Source organism: Pinus tabuliformis, chromosome 5_1 (genome assembly GCF_031772625.1).
Source record: "Pinus tabuliformis cultivar Carrire ecotype Pingquan chromosome 5_1, CPIR1, whole genome shotgun sequence".
Classification (NCBI taxonomy): domain Eukaryota; kingdom Viridiplantae; phylum Streptophyta; class Pinopsida; order Pinales; family Pinaceae; genus Pinus; species Pinus tabuliformis.
The window spans coordinates 34,191,831-34,208,788 of NC_142305.1; positions in this window are offsets into that span (position 1 = coordinate 34,191,831).

The window sequence follows — 16,958 nt, forward strand, 5'->3', positions numbered from 1 at the left end:
CTTCACTCTTGAGTTTTAAGAAGTATACCCAAGTGCGTCTGGAGAAATCATCAATGAAAGTTAAGAATACTTGTAGCCAGAGAATGAAGCAACTGGAAGTGGACCACATAAATCACTATGCACGAGCTGTAAAGGGGCTGAGGCGTGCCAAGAGGCACATTTTTCAAAACTATCCCGATGATGTTTTCCGAGTACACATCTGGAACAAACACCATCTTTGCAAGATACCATTGGAAGACCTGTCACCATATTTTCTTTACATAGATTCTGAAGAGAGCGATAGTTTAAGTGACCGAATCACTCATGCCAAAGTTTGCTCACTTCATCATTATGAGCAACAAATACTGAGGGAATATTTGATGACCCAAATTTGTGAAACTTATACAACCTTGTAGAATCATCAGCAATGCCAGTAGCTAAAATTTGTCTAGGATCTCTTAGGTCCTTAATTACAACATCGTGAGGTGAAAATTCAACGATTTTACCTTCACCTGAATGAGTTATCTAATATACAGATAGAAGGTTGCAGGATAAGGTTGGAACACATAATACATCATTAAACTGACCATTGTCTATATGAACAGTTCCAGTCCCTACAACACTAAGAGATCTATCATCACCAACATATATATTTTTGGTGTTACAATCATTTAAAGAAGAAAACATGGCTTTGTTTTTGGCCATGTGATAAGAAGCTCTAGAATCAATGAGCCACTCATGAGAATGAGAAGAAGAAGATACATTTAGTGCATAGCCAGACCGAGATGCTTGACAACCACATGCAGAAAGTGCCATTCCTAAAGATGAAGTTGAAGTTGAAGAGTGCTCCAAATGGATGTTATGCTTCTTCATTGCTGCTTCCAAGGCTTCCATCTTCTTAAGGCATTTGGATTCTAAGTGGCCATCTTGATTACAAAAGTTGCAATGTCTATTAGTCTTCTTCCCTTTGTTTTTATTTGTCTTATCATTTTGTTGAAATGATTTTTCGTTTTGAGGCTGAAATTGCTTAGGACCCTTGTTTGGTTTAAGACCATTCTTTTTAGGATACAACTTCTTAGGATTCTTTGGATTTGGTTACTGCTGGGCGGCTAACGCTTTCTTAGAAGAGTTTCCAAGATGAAGAAGACCAAGGTGTAAGAGTTTTTCTTGTTCTCTTATTAAAGAATCACAAAAGGAATCAAATGAAGGGGACTTGTCGGTTTGTCCTTGAGAAATGAAGGCTTCTCTTCTAGAATGGAAGGTGGAAACAAACACAGAATAGGCTGGTCCCAACTTAGTAAGAATGGAGTAGATAAGGCTACTATCTTCTTTCTTAACCTTAACACCTTCCAAGAGAAGTCTAAGGGTCTTGAACTTGGACAAAAAATCTTCAATGCAAGAAAAATTATTGGGGTCCAATGTAAGCAATTCATTTTCAAGTTGATGGGCTTTAAGTTCATTTTTAATTCCAAAGACTTTAGTAATCTGTTTCATTGCTTCATCAGGAGTATCAAGTTCTACAATATGGAATCTAAGATCTGGAGAAATAGACATCCCTATCAACCGACGTGCTTGGTCTTGTCTATTTTCCCATTTAGCTGCCTTGTCTTCATCTTTCGATTTGGTCTCTTGCCATGTGGCTATTCTGTAAAGACCTTTACTTCTAAGTAAATCCACAATGTAGGACCACCATTGGAAGTAGTTGGTGCTGTCAAGAATAACTTGGCATGGACTTTCCATTTAAAAAAAAAAATGAAGTTATAGATGCTGAAACTAAGTATTGCAATGGAAAGATCTCGAAAAATTAGGCTGTTTAAAAAAAAACAGTTCTGAAAACGGCTTCCGGATGAAGAAGTTATGGCTTTTTGAAGAAAATTTGATGAAGTCGCCGACGAAGTGCGGGAATGTGCGGAAATGAAAAAATCCGCCCCCACAAAATGGAGACTTGAACCCAAGACCTCTACTCTCATAAATAAGCTTTGCACCAAGTGAGCTATACAAAGAGAGAGAGAGAGAGAGAGAGAGAGAGAGAGAGAGAGAGAGAGGTGTTGATGCCTTGGGTTGCGTGCTTGCTTTGAGAAAGCTCTTTTTCCCTACGAAACAAAAAACACAAAACCCAACACAGACATACAAAAAAATGAACCTTGCGGCTCGAATTTAGCTTTAGCCGGAAACTAAATATTTTCAAAAATGAACCTTGTGGCTCGAAGTTAGCTTTGAGAGAGAGAGAGAGAGGTGTTGATGCCTTGGGTTGCATGCTTGCTTTGAGAAAGCTCTTTTTCCCTACAAAACAAAAAACACAAAACCCAACACAGACATACAAAAAAACGAACCTTGCGTCTCGAATTTAGCTTTAGCTGGAAACTAAATATTTTCAAAAACGAACCTTGTGGCTCGAAGTTAGCTTTAGCCGGAAACTAAATATTTTCCTCAACGTTTCTGATTTTCCGAGATCACACTAAGGCACAGTGGAAAAGAGCATACGCATGAGAAAAATCCTTCCTTTCTGTTTCTGATTTTCCCAGATCGCACAGAGTCGCAGGGCAAAGAGCATACGTAGAAATGAAAGGTATAGATCTTGTAATTAAAAAAATCTAAATAAACCGGAACCAAAATAAACAGAGAGAAAATGACTGTAAACTGCAAATAAACACTGTATACCTCCAGATCTTAAAAATGACGCAGCTAGGGCTACCGGAAACATTTTTGCGTGAAACGAAAGGGGTTCCTCACTGGAACAGATGCTCTCAACACAACAGAGAAGTCCTCTCGGCCCGAAAGCAGTCAGAAACAGTAGATCTAGGAAACGGTTGTCGGATGCAGTTCTACCGGCTTCAGATTTGGATCACGAATGGACGCGGCCCTCAAATAGCTCTGATACCATGTAGGAAGTTACAAGGTAAGTTCCTCAGACAGAACACCAAAGGACACCGCTCACAAACAGATCGTAGATCAATACACCAGTACTTTTGATGTGGTTAAAACCCTCAAAGAGGGAAACAGTCCACGACCTGAGCCAACGCGGCCACTTCAGGCAATTTATTAATAAAAGAATGAAAATTTACATATGCTTCTCTCATAGATGGATTTCCCTACAAATGACCCTCCATGCTCTTTAAATAGAGATCATGGACCAATCGGGTGTTAAGCCACAGATCAAGTGTCGGTAATACCGAGGAGAGAATGAACCGTCAGATCACTACATATCGTGACCGTCGGATTGTAAGTTACAAAATGTACATAGTAAAGAAACACACTTTACCTAACTCTATACCTAACTCTATACTAAACCAAGTTGTACTTAACTATTTCCTATGTGTCGGAATATCCTAACACTACCTTAACTCTTTCATGAGATACAATATGACCCAGATATTCCACCTCTTGTACTCCAAAGAAACATTTGGATCTTTTGCATATAATTGTTTCTCCTCCAATAGTTGTAGCACCCTGTCAACATGTTCAACATGACCCTTCCAAGATTTGCTGTAGATTAGTATATCATCAAAAAAATACTAACACAAATTTTCTAAGGAAGGGTTTGAAAATGGAATTCATCAAGCCTTGAAATGTAGAAGGTGCATTGGTAAGGCCAAAATGGATGACCAAAAATTCATAGTGACCCTCATGAGTTCTAAATGTTGTTTTTAGAATGTCTTCAGTCTTCATTCTGATTTGATGATATCCTGAACGAAGATCCAACTTAGTGAAGTAAATTGATCCATGCAATTCATCCAATAATTCATCGATGATAGGAATGGGAAACTTATCTTTAATAGTGAGCTTGTTGAGCTCCCTATAATCCAGACACATGTGCCATGATCCATCCTTCTCGTGCACCAATACTACTGGAGCAGAAAAATAATGTTGGCTAGGTTGAATTATACTAGCCTCTAGCATTTCTACAACCATATGTTCAATTTCACTCTTTTGGGCATAGGGATATCTGTACAGCCTGATGTTTGGAGGAACACTTCCTAGAATCACATGAATAGCATGATCATGATCATGAATAGGTGGGAGACCTTTGGAAGTCTCAAATACCTTGGAATGATTGACCAAGACCTTTTGGAGATCTGGAGAAATAGATGATTTCGATATGGAAACATCTAGCGAACATAATTGTGCAATTACACCTCGTTGTTCCTTTTTTAGAAGCTTTGTCATACCGTTAGAGCTTATTATATTTCCCATTTTCCCTGCAATACCCCATAATTCAACTTCCTTTCCTTCTGCAAAAAATTTCATGAAAAATTCTTGAAAGTTAAAAGCTATTGCACCCAACGATTGTAGCCATTGGACTCCTAGTACAACATTAGCACCTCCCATTGGAATGGAAATCATTGAGCTATTCAATACATATTCTCCCATGGATAGCTTGATATTGTGGCACTTTCCAGAGCAATTTATCGTTCCTCCACTTGCAACCATCACTTGACACTTTGGTGCTGGATATAGGAAGCAATTCAATTCTTTTGCTATCTTATAATGAATAAAATTGTGGGTACTTCCTGAATAAATCAACACTATTACCTCCTTCTTCTTGATATGTCCTTCTATCTTGACGGTTTGAGGAGTGGTAATTCCAGCCAACGCATTACAAGATATGGTCGGATTCATTTCTTCTTTATCTAGGCTTTGTTCCTAGAGTATATCCTCTTCTTGTGAAGAGTGTTTCCTCTTCACAATCTATGTAGAATAATTTCTTCTCAGCACACTCATGACCTTAAGTGTATTTGCTATCACAACCGTAACAAAGCCCTTTTTCTCTTTTTTCTTCCAATTGTTGTGGTGTCAACCTTATAGGTTGTGGAAGGCTAGGGGCAAAAACACTTTCATCTTTATAGTTGTAAGTGGTAGGCTTCTTGGTTGCCATAATTTTGATTTCCATTTTTCTTGCTAACCTGAATGCCTTATCCAATGAATCAGGTTCCCAAAGGTGAACCTCATGTTGGATATTATCCTTTAATGTCCCTATGAACACATCAATCCTATGCTCCTCTGGAATGTCTTTTACCCTTATGTTCAATTTTTGGAACTTCTCAATGTGCTCCATCATTGAACCCTTTTGTTCGAGACTTATCAATTGGCTAAAAAATGTGTTCCTTTTTGTATCCTCATAATGTGCTGCCATTTATTCCATAAAAATTGCCCAAGTGACAATTTGTTTATGAGAGAAAAGCCATCAATACCAAACAAACTGATTTGGTTCCAAATATAAAGTTGCAATATGTACCTTTTGCGTGTTTTGCACATTATGGAGATCAAAAAATTTCTCCATCTGTAGTATCCATGTTGCAGGATCCTTGCCATCAAACTTCCTCATATCGATTTTTGGAATATGGTGGGTCTTCAATCCAACATTAGAGTCTATGAAATCATGATTAACATTTCTTTTGTTCTCATCATGAGTTTCTTTTACTACCCTTTCACCATTATTGACCATTTCCTGTAGCAAATTATTCAAATTTATCTTCAATTCTTCCATCTTATCATCCATGCATCCATCTTAGCATCCATGCCATTCATCTTAGCTTCCATGCCATCAATCTTAGCTTCCATTTCATTCATCTTAGCTTCTACACCTTTCTTTAAACCATCCATCTTAGCTTCCACGCCATACATGTTAACTTCTACATCTTTCTTTAAACCATCCATCTTAGATTCTATTACCTTTTATGCGAGTGACATTTGTTTCACTTGGTCTCGTATATCTGATCCTATATTATTTATGGTGATAGATCACTATGATTTGATGGTATTATGCTACTTTGAATCTACAGGTGCTCTTTGAAGTGGGACAAGTAAGGAAGGAGTGGCGAGATTCTGTCAAAGGGGAAAGGAAACAATCAAGGAGCCAAGCGAAAGACTGAAGTTGGTACTCTCTGCTTCTTTCTCATCTATATCTCGTAAAGGAAAATGCAAGTGAATTTAGATTGTTTGCTTCTAAGATAGCTACCCATCTTAGAGGGACTACCAGCTCTGAATAGACACTAGTTTTCCTGATAACAAAATGCCGACTCCGCTGGGGAGAAAAGTTTGATTGCTTGTCTCTATTTGTTTGCTTCATAAACTACAGATGGAGCCTGAAGTTAAGCCAGCTAGCCTTCGAACTGCATTTGCTATGCAAGTGTAAAGTAGATCAACTCTGAATCAGTCAATCTCTGGGCTTGTTTATGAACTGAACAACTAACTTGCAAACACCCTAAGTTCCATAGAGTTAGCTCAAGTAACCTCATTAGATTAACCCCTATAATTTGTATTTACTGATTATCATTAGCTCGGCCTAAATCCCTGAGCTAAGCTACAAACTGTGACCAAAAACCAAGTTAAAGTCTCATCCTTAGACCATTGCATTGTCTCCTTTTGGAAGACTGAATACATTGCACCTCCCATGTGCAGTAGGTGGGATGCATCCCTATTTCCCTATGTTACAGGTGTGATGATCAGATAAGACTGTTTCTGCCTCCAGATTTTGCTTTTTTCTTCACTGTCTTCAGCTTTATTTAGGAGTTTTGTTGTTTGTGATCAGTATACCACTATCGAAATCCCCTTCATTTGCATTATTCAGCCTCTATTGTACAAAGAATTGTGAATTTTTTTATCTATTTTTGGCCATTTACAGTTCTCCTTTACGAAATAGTAGCTTAATCGAACTGTCGTCTTTTGATTTGAAAGTGTCGCAAGTGTCGGTTTTAGTCAAAGAAAAGAATCCTCCTCTTTTTGATAGTCGATTACACTGTTACTCTTGTATTTGATCTGAATTAATAGTATTTCAAGTGTCAAAAGTAGTTTTCAATTCAAAATCGCAAAGTGTCGTCTTGTCTTCCTTTCATTTTTTGAAAAGAAAATCGTTAGTACTGTCGCCTTGAAAGAATAGATAATTCAGATGTGTATTTAGCATTCTTTTTGTCATTCACATTAAGAAAGCAGAAAACAAATACATGCATGTGCATTTGCATTTAGACTACTTGTTGATTTTGATTTAGGACAATGCATCTAGTGTGTGCTCTCTGCTCTATGTTGAAAGGATTTCACTTCTCTTTCCTTAGTAGATAGGATTTTCATTGAAAAAAGAAGAGTAAACGACTGTTTATCATCTTAGATTGCATATTTAGGAGTTGTATATCTACATCACACAGTGAACCTTAAAGGAAAACTTCTTAAGAAAGATCAACTGTAAAGTAAATTGAATGAACATAAAAACCCTTTGGAACCTAACGCAAAACATCTAGAAGTCTAGGCTAGAGACGTATTCCGGCGTCGTAAAGCCTGGTAAATGTCGCTTTCATCGTAGGTTGGGTGATTCCTCCTCTTTGAGATGACAAGTTCCAGTACGGACTTGTGCTCCCACATACCGTCGAGTATATATTGGGAGACCACAATAGGCTATATCCTTTATCCTTAGGAAGGTGTGTCTGCCACCCTATCGATCGAAATGCACTGAACACAACATTCGGGAAGATTAATTATCGTACCATAAAAAGTATTCTGCAATTTTGCGATTGGTTTGGTAATCTCTCTATCTAGATTTCCAGAGTAGTCTCTTTCATTCCTTTTCAGACTCCTTAAAGGAAAAGGTCCATCTGAGCACTTGTCACTTCAAGCTCATTAAAAATCGAAGGCAACTTGAGTCATCTTTAGCTTTTTCTCAACTCTTAAAAATTGAAAAATCAATTTTTGTCAAAGCATCTAAAATTTATTATAATTAGAATAACGTTATTGTTTCCTCACTGATCTTAGGTTGAGAAAATAGAGTCCACCAGTAAATGATTTCCCCTTGGGGGAAATCATAGTCCTTTCTCCTCTTGGGGAGATGTTGGTGCACCTCATATGGCCACATTGTCCCTTTCAGGATTGACAATTGGCTTGCCAGTATGGCCTTTCTCGACCTCTATCGTTCAAAGCACTGTGATTCCTGAGAAATCAAATCAGCAACTAGATGATACTAGAGTTACCCCCCAACCTTCTACTTCGTTTGTTTCTCCCTCTCCTTCTTCCTCTTCGCTTGGTGAAGATAGTAAAACTAAAAACCAAGTAACTAAGAAGAAGAAGAAAGGGAAGGAGAAGAAGAAGAAGGAGCCAACGACAAAAAGGGGTAACCATACATCGTCTAGCGAAAATCCACACACTGCACCATCCAAACCTAAATCTCCATGTGTCATCTGCAAAGGGGACCACTATCATCAAGATTGTCCTTACATCCCATGATCTTAAGGGACTGGTCTCCCCACTTGCACAATCTGGTGTCATCAACCTCTGACGATCATGTTGAGAGTACACCATCGACTAGTGAAGGTGATCATGCCCTCCACCGTTGTCCCTTCCTAGATGAAGCTAAAAGAGTCTTGGATAACTATCCTACATCACTGCAGCGACTTCCTCCTCGATACAAGAAACCCTTGCCGAGTCCATTGCTAGTTGAAAATCTTACTGACACACCTTTTTTGTTGGTTGAAGCACTTGTCATTGAAGATAAACCCTCTGAGTCCACATTAGATCAAAGTCAAAAAGTCGAGACGGCAGTTGACCCCATCTTGTCTTCAGAGGATTTACCTTCAGATGATACAGTCACCAAAGAGAATGAGAACGACACCATTCAAATTCTTTTCGTAAACACAGACTCCAATTAACATGGGGAAAATCTACCTGTTCCTTTACCGCAGGAAGGAAGTTCATCAGAGATGTATCTGGCCATTTATTCGGTCCCACCTCCAAGCAACCTAGTCATCTCCTTCGATTGGAATCTACTAGGCAGACCCCGTCTACAATCTAATGTACCATTCCAAATCATAGTGCAAACTTACAAAATGGTCATGGTTGGTACCATCATAGATGAAGGGGCTTCTGTGAGTATCCTTTCCTCAACTACTTGGAAAGTGCTTGGTTCACCATCGCTTTTGCCTAAGATGCAAAATATGATAGGCTTCGACAAAGGAACCAGTCGACTGTTAGGGATCCTTCCAAATTTGCCTATAACTTTCAGAAGGAAAACCATTTATCTGAAAGTAATGGTAGTCCAAGGACCTCTAGATTACAATCTACTCCTTGGGTGCAACTACATTTATAGCATGGGAGCTATTGTTTCCTCACTCTTTCGAGTGATGTGTTTTCTGCATGAAGGTAGAGTGGTCCAGCTCGTAGACTAGCTTTCATTCCCCAGTTCACACATAGATAATACTCAAATTCCATACCTAACAGGTATTTTTGTGCAAGGAATGTCTCATCAATCTCTAGTCCGTCCACCTGATGAGCACGAGTGATTTGGTGGTTGTAACTGAAACCCAGGGGGCATGCACCCTGGTCTGCTTCAGCAGGAAAACTTCAGGTATAGGGTAGGTTTCCACGGAGGATATATGACTAGTTTGACACACCCGTCTGTTTAGGAAAATGGGATTAGACTGGAAAAATATACCTCTGTCAAAAGGTATGCCTTTCCTGACAGAACAAGTGTTTTGTCTGCAAATTGAAGGGTAACCTGGAAACTCTACTTCGCTATACCTGGGGGCATGCAAACCTTTTTGCATGAAAGTGAAAAGTGACCATTTATTTTCTTAGTTTGTAGATTCTTAACCCTTTAAACTCCTAGGATTGGTCGTTCCTAGCTTACATAATAAAAGAAGTCGGAGCAAAATTTTGAATGGGGCAAGCTCCCTAAAAAATGAACCTATCAATGAGACATCCTTATTATACGACTGGCATGAGCAGTTTTATGCGAAGCTCAAGCTCATTAAAAAATAAACCTAGCAATGAGCATATGTTCCACCAGATTTTAAGCTCGTTAAAAAATGAGCCCACCTTTGGTAAATAACCATTGCGATCGCATTATTATCCACTTTTGAGCCTTGGTCGTGTTCTTACAATCACCTCCACTCTTTTTTAGCCGATCATACACCTCCATTTGATTGTTTACCCCTTTTGAGGAACAACTATGACAAGTGATACTATTAGCCACCTTCTTTACACTACCATGATTGAAAAGTTCCAAACATTACCTGGAACTAGCTACTATCCGAAAACATCACTCGTTCCTCAAAAACAAGTCTCCTTTAAGATCTTTTCATCTGACTCATAAAATATGAAAAGATTGTGAGCAATTGGCCTCTCTGGCTCGTTAAAGTGATTGGAAGTGCCATCCCTCCTCTAGATTTTAATATTTTTGGACTTGAGGGATTATTACACAGAAAGATCGAGCATTTGTCTTGTTTGGCTCGTTAAAACTATCAAAAAGTCATCCCTTTCATATTGTTTTATACTTTTTCGGACTTAATGGATTATATTACGAAAAAGGAATATTGGAGTTTCCTTTCCGTCTCTTTTCAGAATCTCTAAAATTGAAAAGAACCGAGTTATCCTTGTTGTTAAACTCGTTAAAACAATAGCGACAAACTTGTCCATTCAGACAAGAGTGAGTCTCACTATTACTAGGCCCGTTGAAACATAGCAACGGGTTTGCCCGAAGGGAAAATTTTAGAACAAGCATATGTTATCCTCCTCAAGATTGAAAAAAATAAAGAGGTACTGGTTAGAAATGACTGGGGAAAATTGGGAAGAAAACTTGAAGAAACTTTATTGGTAGCAGGTCGCTCTAGAACATGACACTTTAACTCCATCACCATGATTGAGTTGGGTTGGGTTATTCCGTTCACTGGTCATATCACCATTGGTCCACCATACCATCCACTTTTGGGGTTAATGCTATCAATAAATTTCAGTGTCTCCGATATGTTCAAGAGAAGTCGCTCAGAGAATTCACCTATCCAGCTTATGTCTCATCCACTGCAATACCTTCACGCTTCATTCTTTCATGACCACCACCCTGAACCTTGTATCATAAGATTGTTTTCACCTCCAAAAAATCATTTGCTCCATTCTGTGTCATAGATGTGGGATTCATTAATGCCCTCCTACGACGAGTCACTTCTTGTCGACATCAGCTCATTATCCAAGAAGTCGACCTAGGAACAACCCTTTCAATACTTTGAAGCTTGCATGCCTCAATGGCAAGTTTCTCACTTCCGGCGACAGGTTTACATTAATTGCCTTCGACCAAAAGATTTTTTGTGGTGTTCGACATCGACTCATGTATTCACACCACGTGAATTGTACTACAGTACCTTGAGGGTCATCACAATCATCAGTGATTCCTGTCGTGCCTGTTAATAGCTTACATCATTGGCTGGTAATTAGGAGATGTCTTTCCATGTTCAACATCAGAACATCTTTTCACATGGACCGACTTGTACTTCGAGCGAAGATTGAACGAGTTTTCAAGACCTTGGATCTAGTTTCATCCATTTGGGCTACAATATATTCAGGAAAATAAAGACATCAAATGTACATCATTGTTGCACAAATAATCATCCAAACTAAAGGATGATGGCTTTACCAGAATCATCAGTTTGCTACACAAACGGTTGTCTATCCTATGTACATGAAAATGAATTTATAAAGCTAAGCATGGGAATGCCCACCTTAGCAGATCATGAAAATATTATGAAGATAATGTATTGTATTGTATCTTATTATAGGTCACCTTCCAATTTGAAAAACCTCGGATCGTCATGATAAAGCATTTCACCCGACATCAAAAAAATTTACAACCTCATTCTTTAGGGGGCAACTGTTATAGACATATTTGGGCACTACAACCCCAATCACATATGTCCATAAACAAAGGGATTTTAAGTCCCTAAAAGTGTTGTTTCATACCCTAAAGGAGCAAGGTCAGCTGATTACATCATCTCCCAAAAGTTCTCCACGAAAAACTACTTAGAACTGGTTAACGAAGGACCATACAGACTGCCCAGTGCTAAGGGTGTGATGCATCTCACCTGCCACATGCAAAAAGTGCGATGCATATTGGAAAGCCCTTCTGTAGGGTGCAATGAGTGAGAGTAGACAAATGGCACAAGTAGTTTGCTAGGTGGAGACCCTGAGAATCTTCTAGAAGCTGCTCATTTGACACTTGCCTCTCTGAATTCGCCCAAGGATGAGTAAGAGATCATGAAATCTCCAAGTGGAACCAAGAATTATTAGAGATATGACACTAATCAAAATCCCAGAAGCTGACTCACCCCCTTGCAAACATATATATATGGATCCCTCATCTTAGAGATCCAAAGGCTGGAATTTTGTAATTTGCAAGGAAGTGTTGTTGGTTTCTCTTTGAAGACATTGTTGGGTGATCTTGCTTTGTATGAGGTGAAGAGGGCTTTCATGCTGGGAGGATGGCACTGGGTTAGAGCAAGTGGTTGTAATCCTCTCTTCTAATACTTCTATCAATAAATCTATTTGAGTTTTCCTCCATATTCTTGTATATCTCTTAATCTTGTGTTGATATATGCATTTGTATGGTCAATATTATCTGATCCTATATTGTTTATGGTGATAGATATCTATGCTTTGATGGTATTATGCTGCTTTGACTCTACAGATGCTCTTTGAAGTGGGACAAGTAAGGAAGGAGTGGTGAGATTCTGTCAATGGGGAAAGGAAACAAGCAAGGAGCCAAGCGAAAGACTGAGGTTGGTACTCTCTGCTTCTTTCTCATCTATCTCTTGTAAAGGAAAATGCAAGTGACTTTAGTTTGTTTGTTTCTAAGATAGCTACTCGTCTTAGTGGGACTAGCAGGTCTAAATAGACACTAGTTTTCCCGATAACAGTAAGGATATCTGGATGAGGAATATCCTTGTTGGGTTATTTTGTCAGTAGATGGGTCCTACAGTTATTTACTATGACAATCAAAGTTGTATCAAACTCTCCGAGAATCTCGTTTTTCATGATCGATCCAAGCATATCAACATCAGGTATCACCATCTACGAGATTGTGTGGAGAGGAAAATAATGTTGTTGGAGTACATTCCTAAATAAGAACAAGATGCAGATATTTTTACAAAGGCATTCTCAAGATGTAAATTTTAGTTTCATAGAGGCGGGATCGAGGTAGCACATAATTCCTTTCTTGTTGAGAGCGAGTGTTGAAAATGCAACAAGAAAATCCTAATTTAATTTTGTCCTTGAATTAAAGTGGAGATAAAATTGTAATTCCACATCTTATGATAACTTGTATTAGTTAACTAAGTTAATTTGACCTAGTTGGCTCAATGAATTCAATTTGAGGGTCTAACTTGAGTCATATAGAGTGTCCCCTAAATTATAGGAGCCATGGCTGAGTTTATTTTGAATTGTAATTAATTAATTCAGTTCAACTGCGTTAAAGTAAGTTAAACTAGTTCCCAATGTTCGAAGAACAAGTGGGAGGTCTAGGAGTGGGGTGCTGCATGCAGTCATGAACCAGTGAGCTGATGATTCACTCATAATTAACTCATGCATGTCAGATCTGAGAGTTACCCAGTTGGGATTGGAGTTTAGGGACAATTTACTATCAATTTATATAATCATATGAATTGAATAGGTGGTGCATGAGGTCAGAGGAAGGCCTATGATGGATTGAAAAATTCATTTGAGAAATTTCCATAATTAATAGGGGGATAATTACCAAGGAAAAAATGCAAGGAAATAGGGACTTGGGCAAGCAAAAAATTGGTTAACTATTGGACTATGCTTGTGATCCGAATTGGATCCTAAAAACACTCTAAGTTTTCATGATTGTTTCAAATTATGCTAAAATATTCAAGTCTTAGAAAAGATCAAAGCTATCAGAAGGAATCCTCATAAAAATTACAGTTATGTCCAGAGCAGAGCAACGAGGACCCTTGGTCGAGCGCGTAGACTGTTGGCCCATGGTAAAGTGCAATGGCACAAAACTGGCAAAACCAGAGGCCAGATCAAGAAACAGAGGTGGATTCTAATACGTGATTAGCGCTAAGCACTAATCGCGTATCGCAGGGCATCCCCCTCAGTGAAGGAAAGCCCCAAAGTGCCCAGACCCAAAAATGCTATAAAATTTAGAAAAGTAACTATTTCGGTTCTGTAGCGTGGGATTCCTCAAAATCGGCAGGATATCGGAAGGCTTCGAGGCGGTAAGTAGTTTTTACTGAGTCCTGCCCGATGCCAAAAATCAAGCGACACGCATCCGACAGAAGAGAGAGAAAACCACCCGCATCGGACAGGTAAACATCATGCGACTTGTCTGCCCGATATGAAGGACAATCGTAGGATCTAGGGGGTCTAGATCAATGGCGGAGATGCGTCCCAATGACTGACCGGATTTGATAGGTCAAAAAGCAAGATGACAGGGATTTGAAGTTCGACGTGGATGATGAGTTGGAAAATGATTCATGTTCATGGGTGATCTTAAGGGAAACAGATTTAACGGCCATTCGAATATGATTCAAGGAATCTGACACCCAGTTCGTTAGCAAACAGGTGGCCACCTCCTTGTGAGGCGTTACTCGGTGATGATGAAGCAAAGAAAAGGAATTCGAATGGACAAAGGAAAGGAAAACCATAAGGCTGGGAAGTAGAAATGAGTAGTCAAAGAACAGAGTGGCTTTAAAGCCATGAACTGACAGAAGCAGAGAAGGGAGCAACACACAGAGATGCAGAAAGTTAATAGCAGAGAACAGAGAGTAGAATCCGAGCTGATGTGAAGGCAAAATTGAGCCAGATAGAGCCAGAGAGAGTTAGAGAGTCTATGTACTCCATTGAAGGCTTGAGAAGTTCAATCAAACTTTTCGGCCTAGGCCTGTCATACTACTATGACCCTCAGAGGTCGAGTTTCAGTAAGAAGAGTCTGTGCACTCCATTCCTATTGACTTCATTCTGTTTAGTGAGTCTTGAATCGAGCTCATTGTTGTAAAAACTCTGCTTGAAAACATAATAGACAGGCCACCACTAAAAGGCTAGACCAAGAGAGGTAGCCTAGGAGCATTGGGTGAACTCCTTATTAAATGTGTTTTGTTTACATGTTTGACTATTATGTTTTCTCTTATTGCCTCAGTGTCTATGTATTCTAGCAATCTTATCGATCTGTTGCATAAGTAACATAGGCACATCTATGCACATGAGTCTATAATACCTTTCATTCTTTATCCTGGATAAATTCCAGATCAAGTGGTATCAAAGCATAGGATTACTAAGGTTAGACAAGCTTGTGTTGGATTTTGTTGTTCAATGCTAACTATGTCAAAGCTCAAATTAGGAGAAGGAGAATTGGTTGAAACTAACTGGGAAATTGGAAGAGTCTATTCTAAGAGGAAAATGTTAGAAGAAAATCCCTTGGAATCAGAGCCCAAGTTCATGGATAGTTTTATGACCCTGAAATCCATGGCGGAGGAAATGTATAGGGACTATAAGAAACATAGAGATGAAGATTCATCAAGCTCCAAACAGGAAAAAGGAGTAGAAGAATCTCTCCTCCATGACCACTCCAAAGGCAAAGGGAAAGAAGAAAAATTTCTCACACCTCCTAATAGCCCCAAAAATAAAAATAAGACATCTTTGATTAAATTAGATGTTAGATTTGACTTAGCAATATATGATGGAGAGTTGAATGTAGAGAAGCTGGATAATTAGATTAGACAGATTGATGTTTATTGCAGAGTGCAGAGAATTGACTCAGACAATAGTAAGATTCAGCTGGCCAGCCTATGCCTTGGAGGCACTACCTTGGTATGGTGGGAAGGCAGGACACAAGCTGACATGAAGAAACATGGTAAGATTCTTTCTGTTTGGAGTGAATTTGTTTCTGCAATTAAAAAGAAATTCTATCCACTAGCCTACATGCAGCAAGCCATGATGAGCTAGAAAACTCTTCGAAAACTAAAAGGGCAATGTGTACAAGGTTACACCCAAGAATTTAGGAAAAGAGCTTTGATTCTAGGAATTTATTTAGACTCACTTGAGACTCTGTTGAAGTATATAGGTGGTCTACATAGCTACATGAGGCACACTATCCTCATGTTTAATCCCACTAGCATAGATGAGGTATCCATTCAAGCTACGCATCTAGAAGCTAGAGGGAAGAATGGGAACCCAAAAGTTGGGTGATCATCCCAACCCACTGCAGAAAAAATAAGGAGAAAATAAAACAAAAATGGAAAGAGAGGAAGAAAAACATTGTACAGAAGAGAAAGTCCTCATGAACTCATTGTAAGAAGGATGGGCATGACGATGAACACTACTAGATTCTGCATCCGAGCTGAAACCTAAGAAGTTCGAGGGAAATAAGAAGAAGACTGTTGCAGCTATTCAAAAGGATTTGGGGTCAGACTCAGGAGATGAAGCAAAAATCATAGCCACAGGTATAAGAGGTAAAAATTCTGAAGCATCTACTAGTAATTCTACACAATCTACTAATAACAAAGAAAGTGAGAGGAAAAGACGTGAGCTTTTTCATATTCGAGTTATTTCCAATCATCAAAAGATTGATACTTTGTTTGATAGTGGCTCACATGTAAATTTAATTTCTGAAGCAACTATAAAGAAGTTGGGATTACTAACCACACCTCACAAGAAACCATATCCATTAGGTTGGCTATGTGATAAAGCAAAGCTACAAGTGACTAGACAATGTAAACTTAAGTTTTCTTTTGGGTCAGCATTTGTAGATGAGGTTGAGTTAGATATAGTTCCTTTGGATATATGTGGAATTGTTTTAGGAAGTCATTACTTGTATGATAGAAAAGCTATTTTCTATAGAGCTGAGAACAAGTATCTACTCGTTAAAGATGGAATCGAATATATTGTAAAAGCTCATAATCTCAAGAATAATTATACTCTCATAAACTCAGGGCAGATGAAACGAATTGTAAATTCATGCAAACAATTTTTACTGATGGTTGTAAAGGAAAAGAAACCTGATAAAACCAATGTATTTGAGGGTTTTGATGCTAAATAGCAAGCTGATTTAGAAAAATTTGTTCCAGAATATGATGTGTTGTTTCAAGAACCTAAAGGTCTGCCACCCAAAAATGAAATAGTGTATGATATTAATTTGCAGCAAGTTGCTCCATTGCCTAACATCAGAATGTACAGGTTGTCCACCTTAGAGAATGCATAAATCAAGAAGTAGG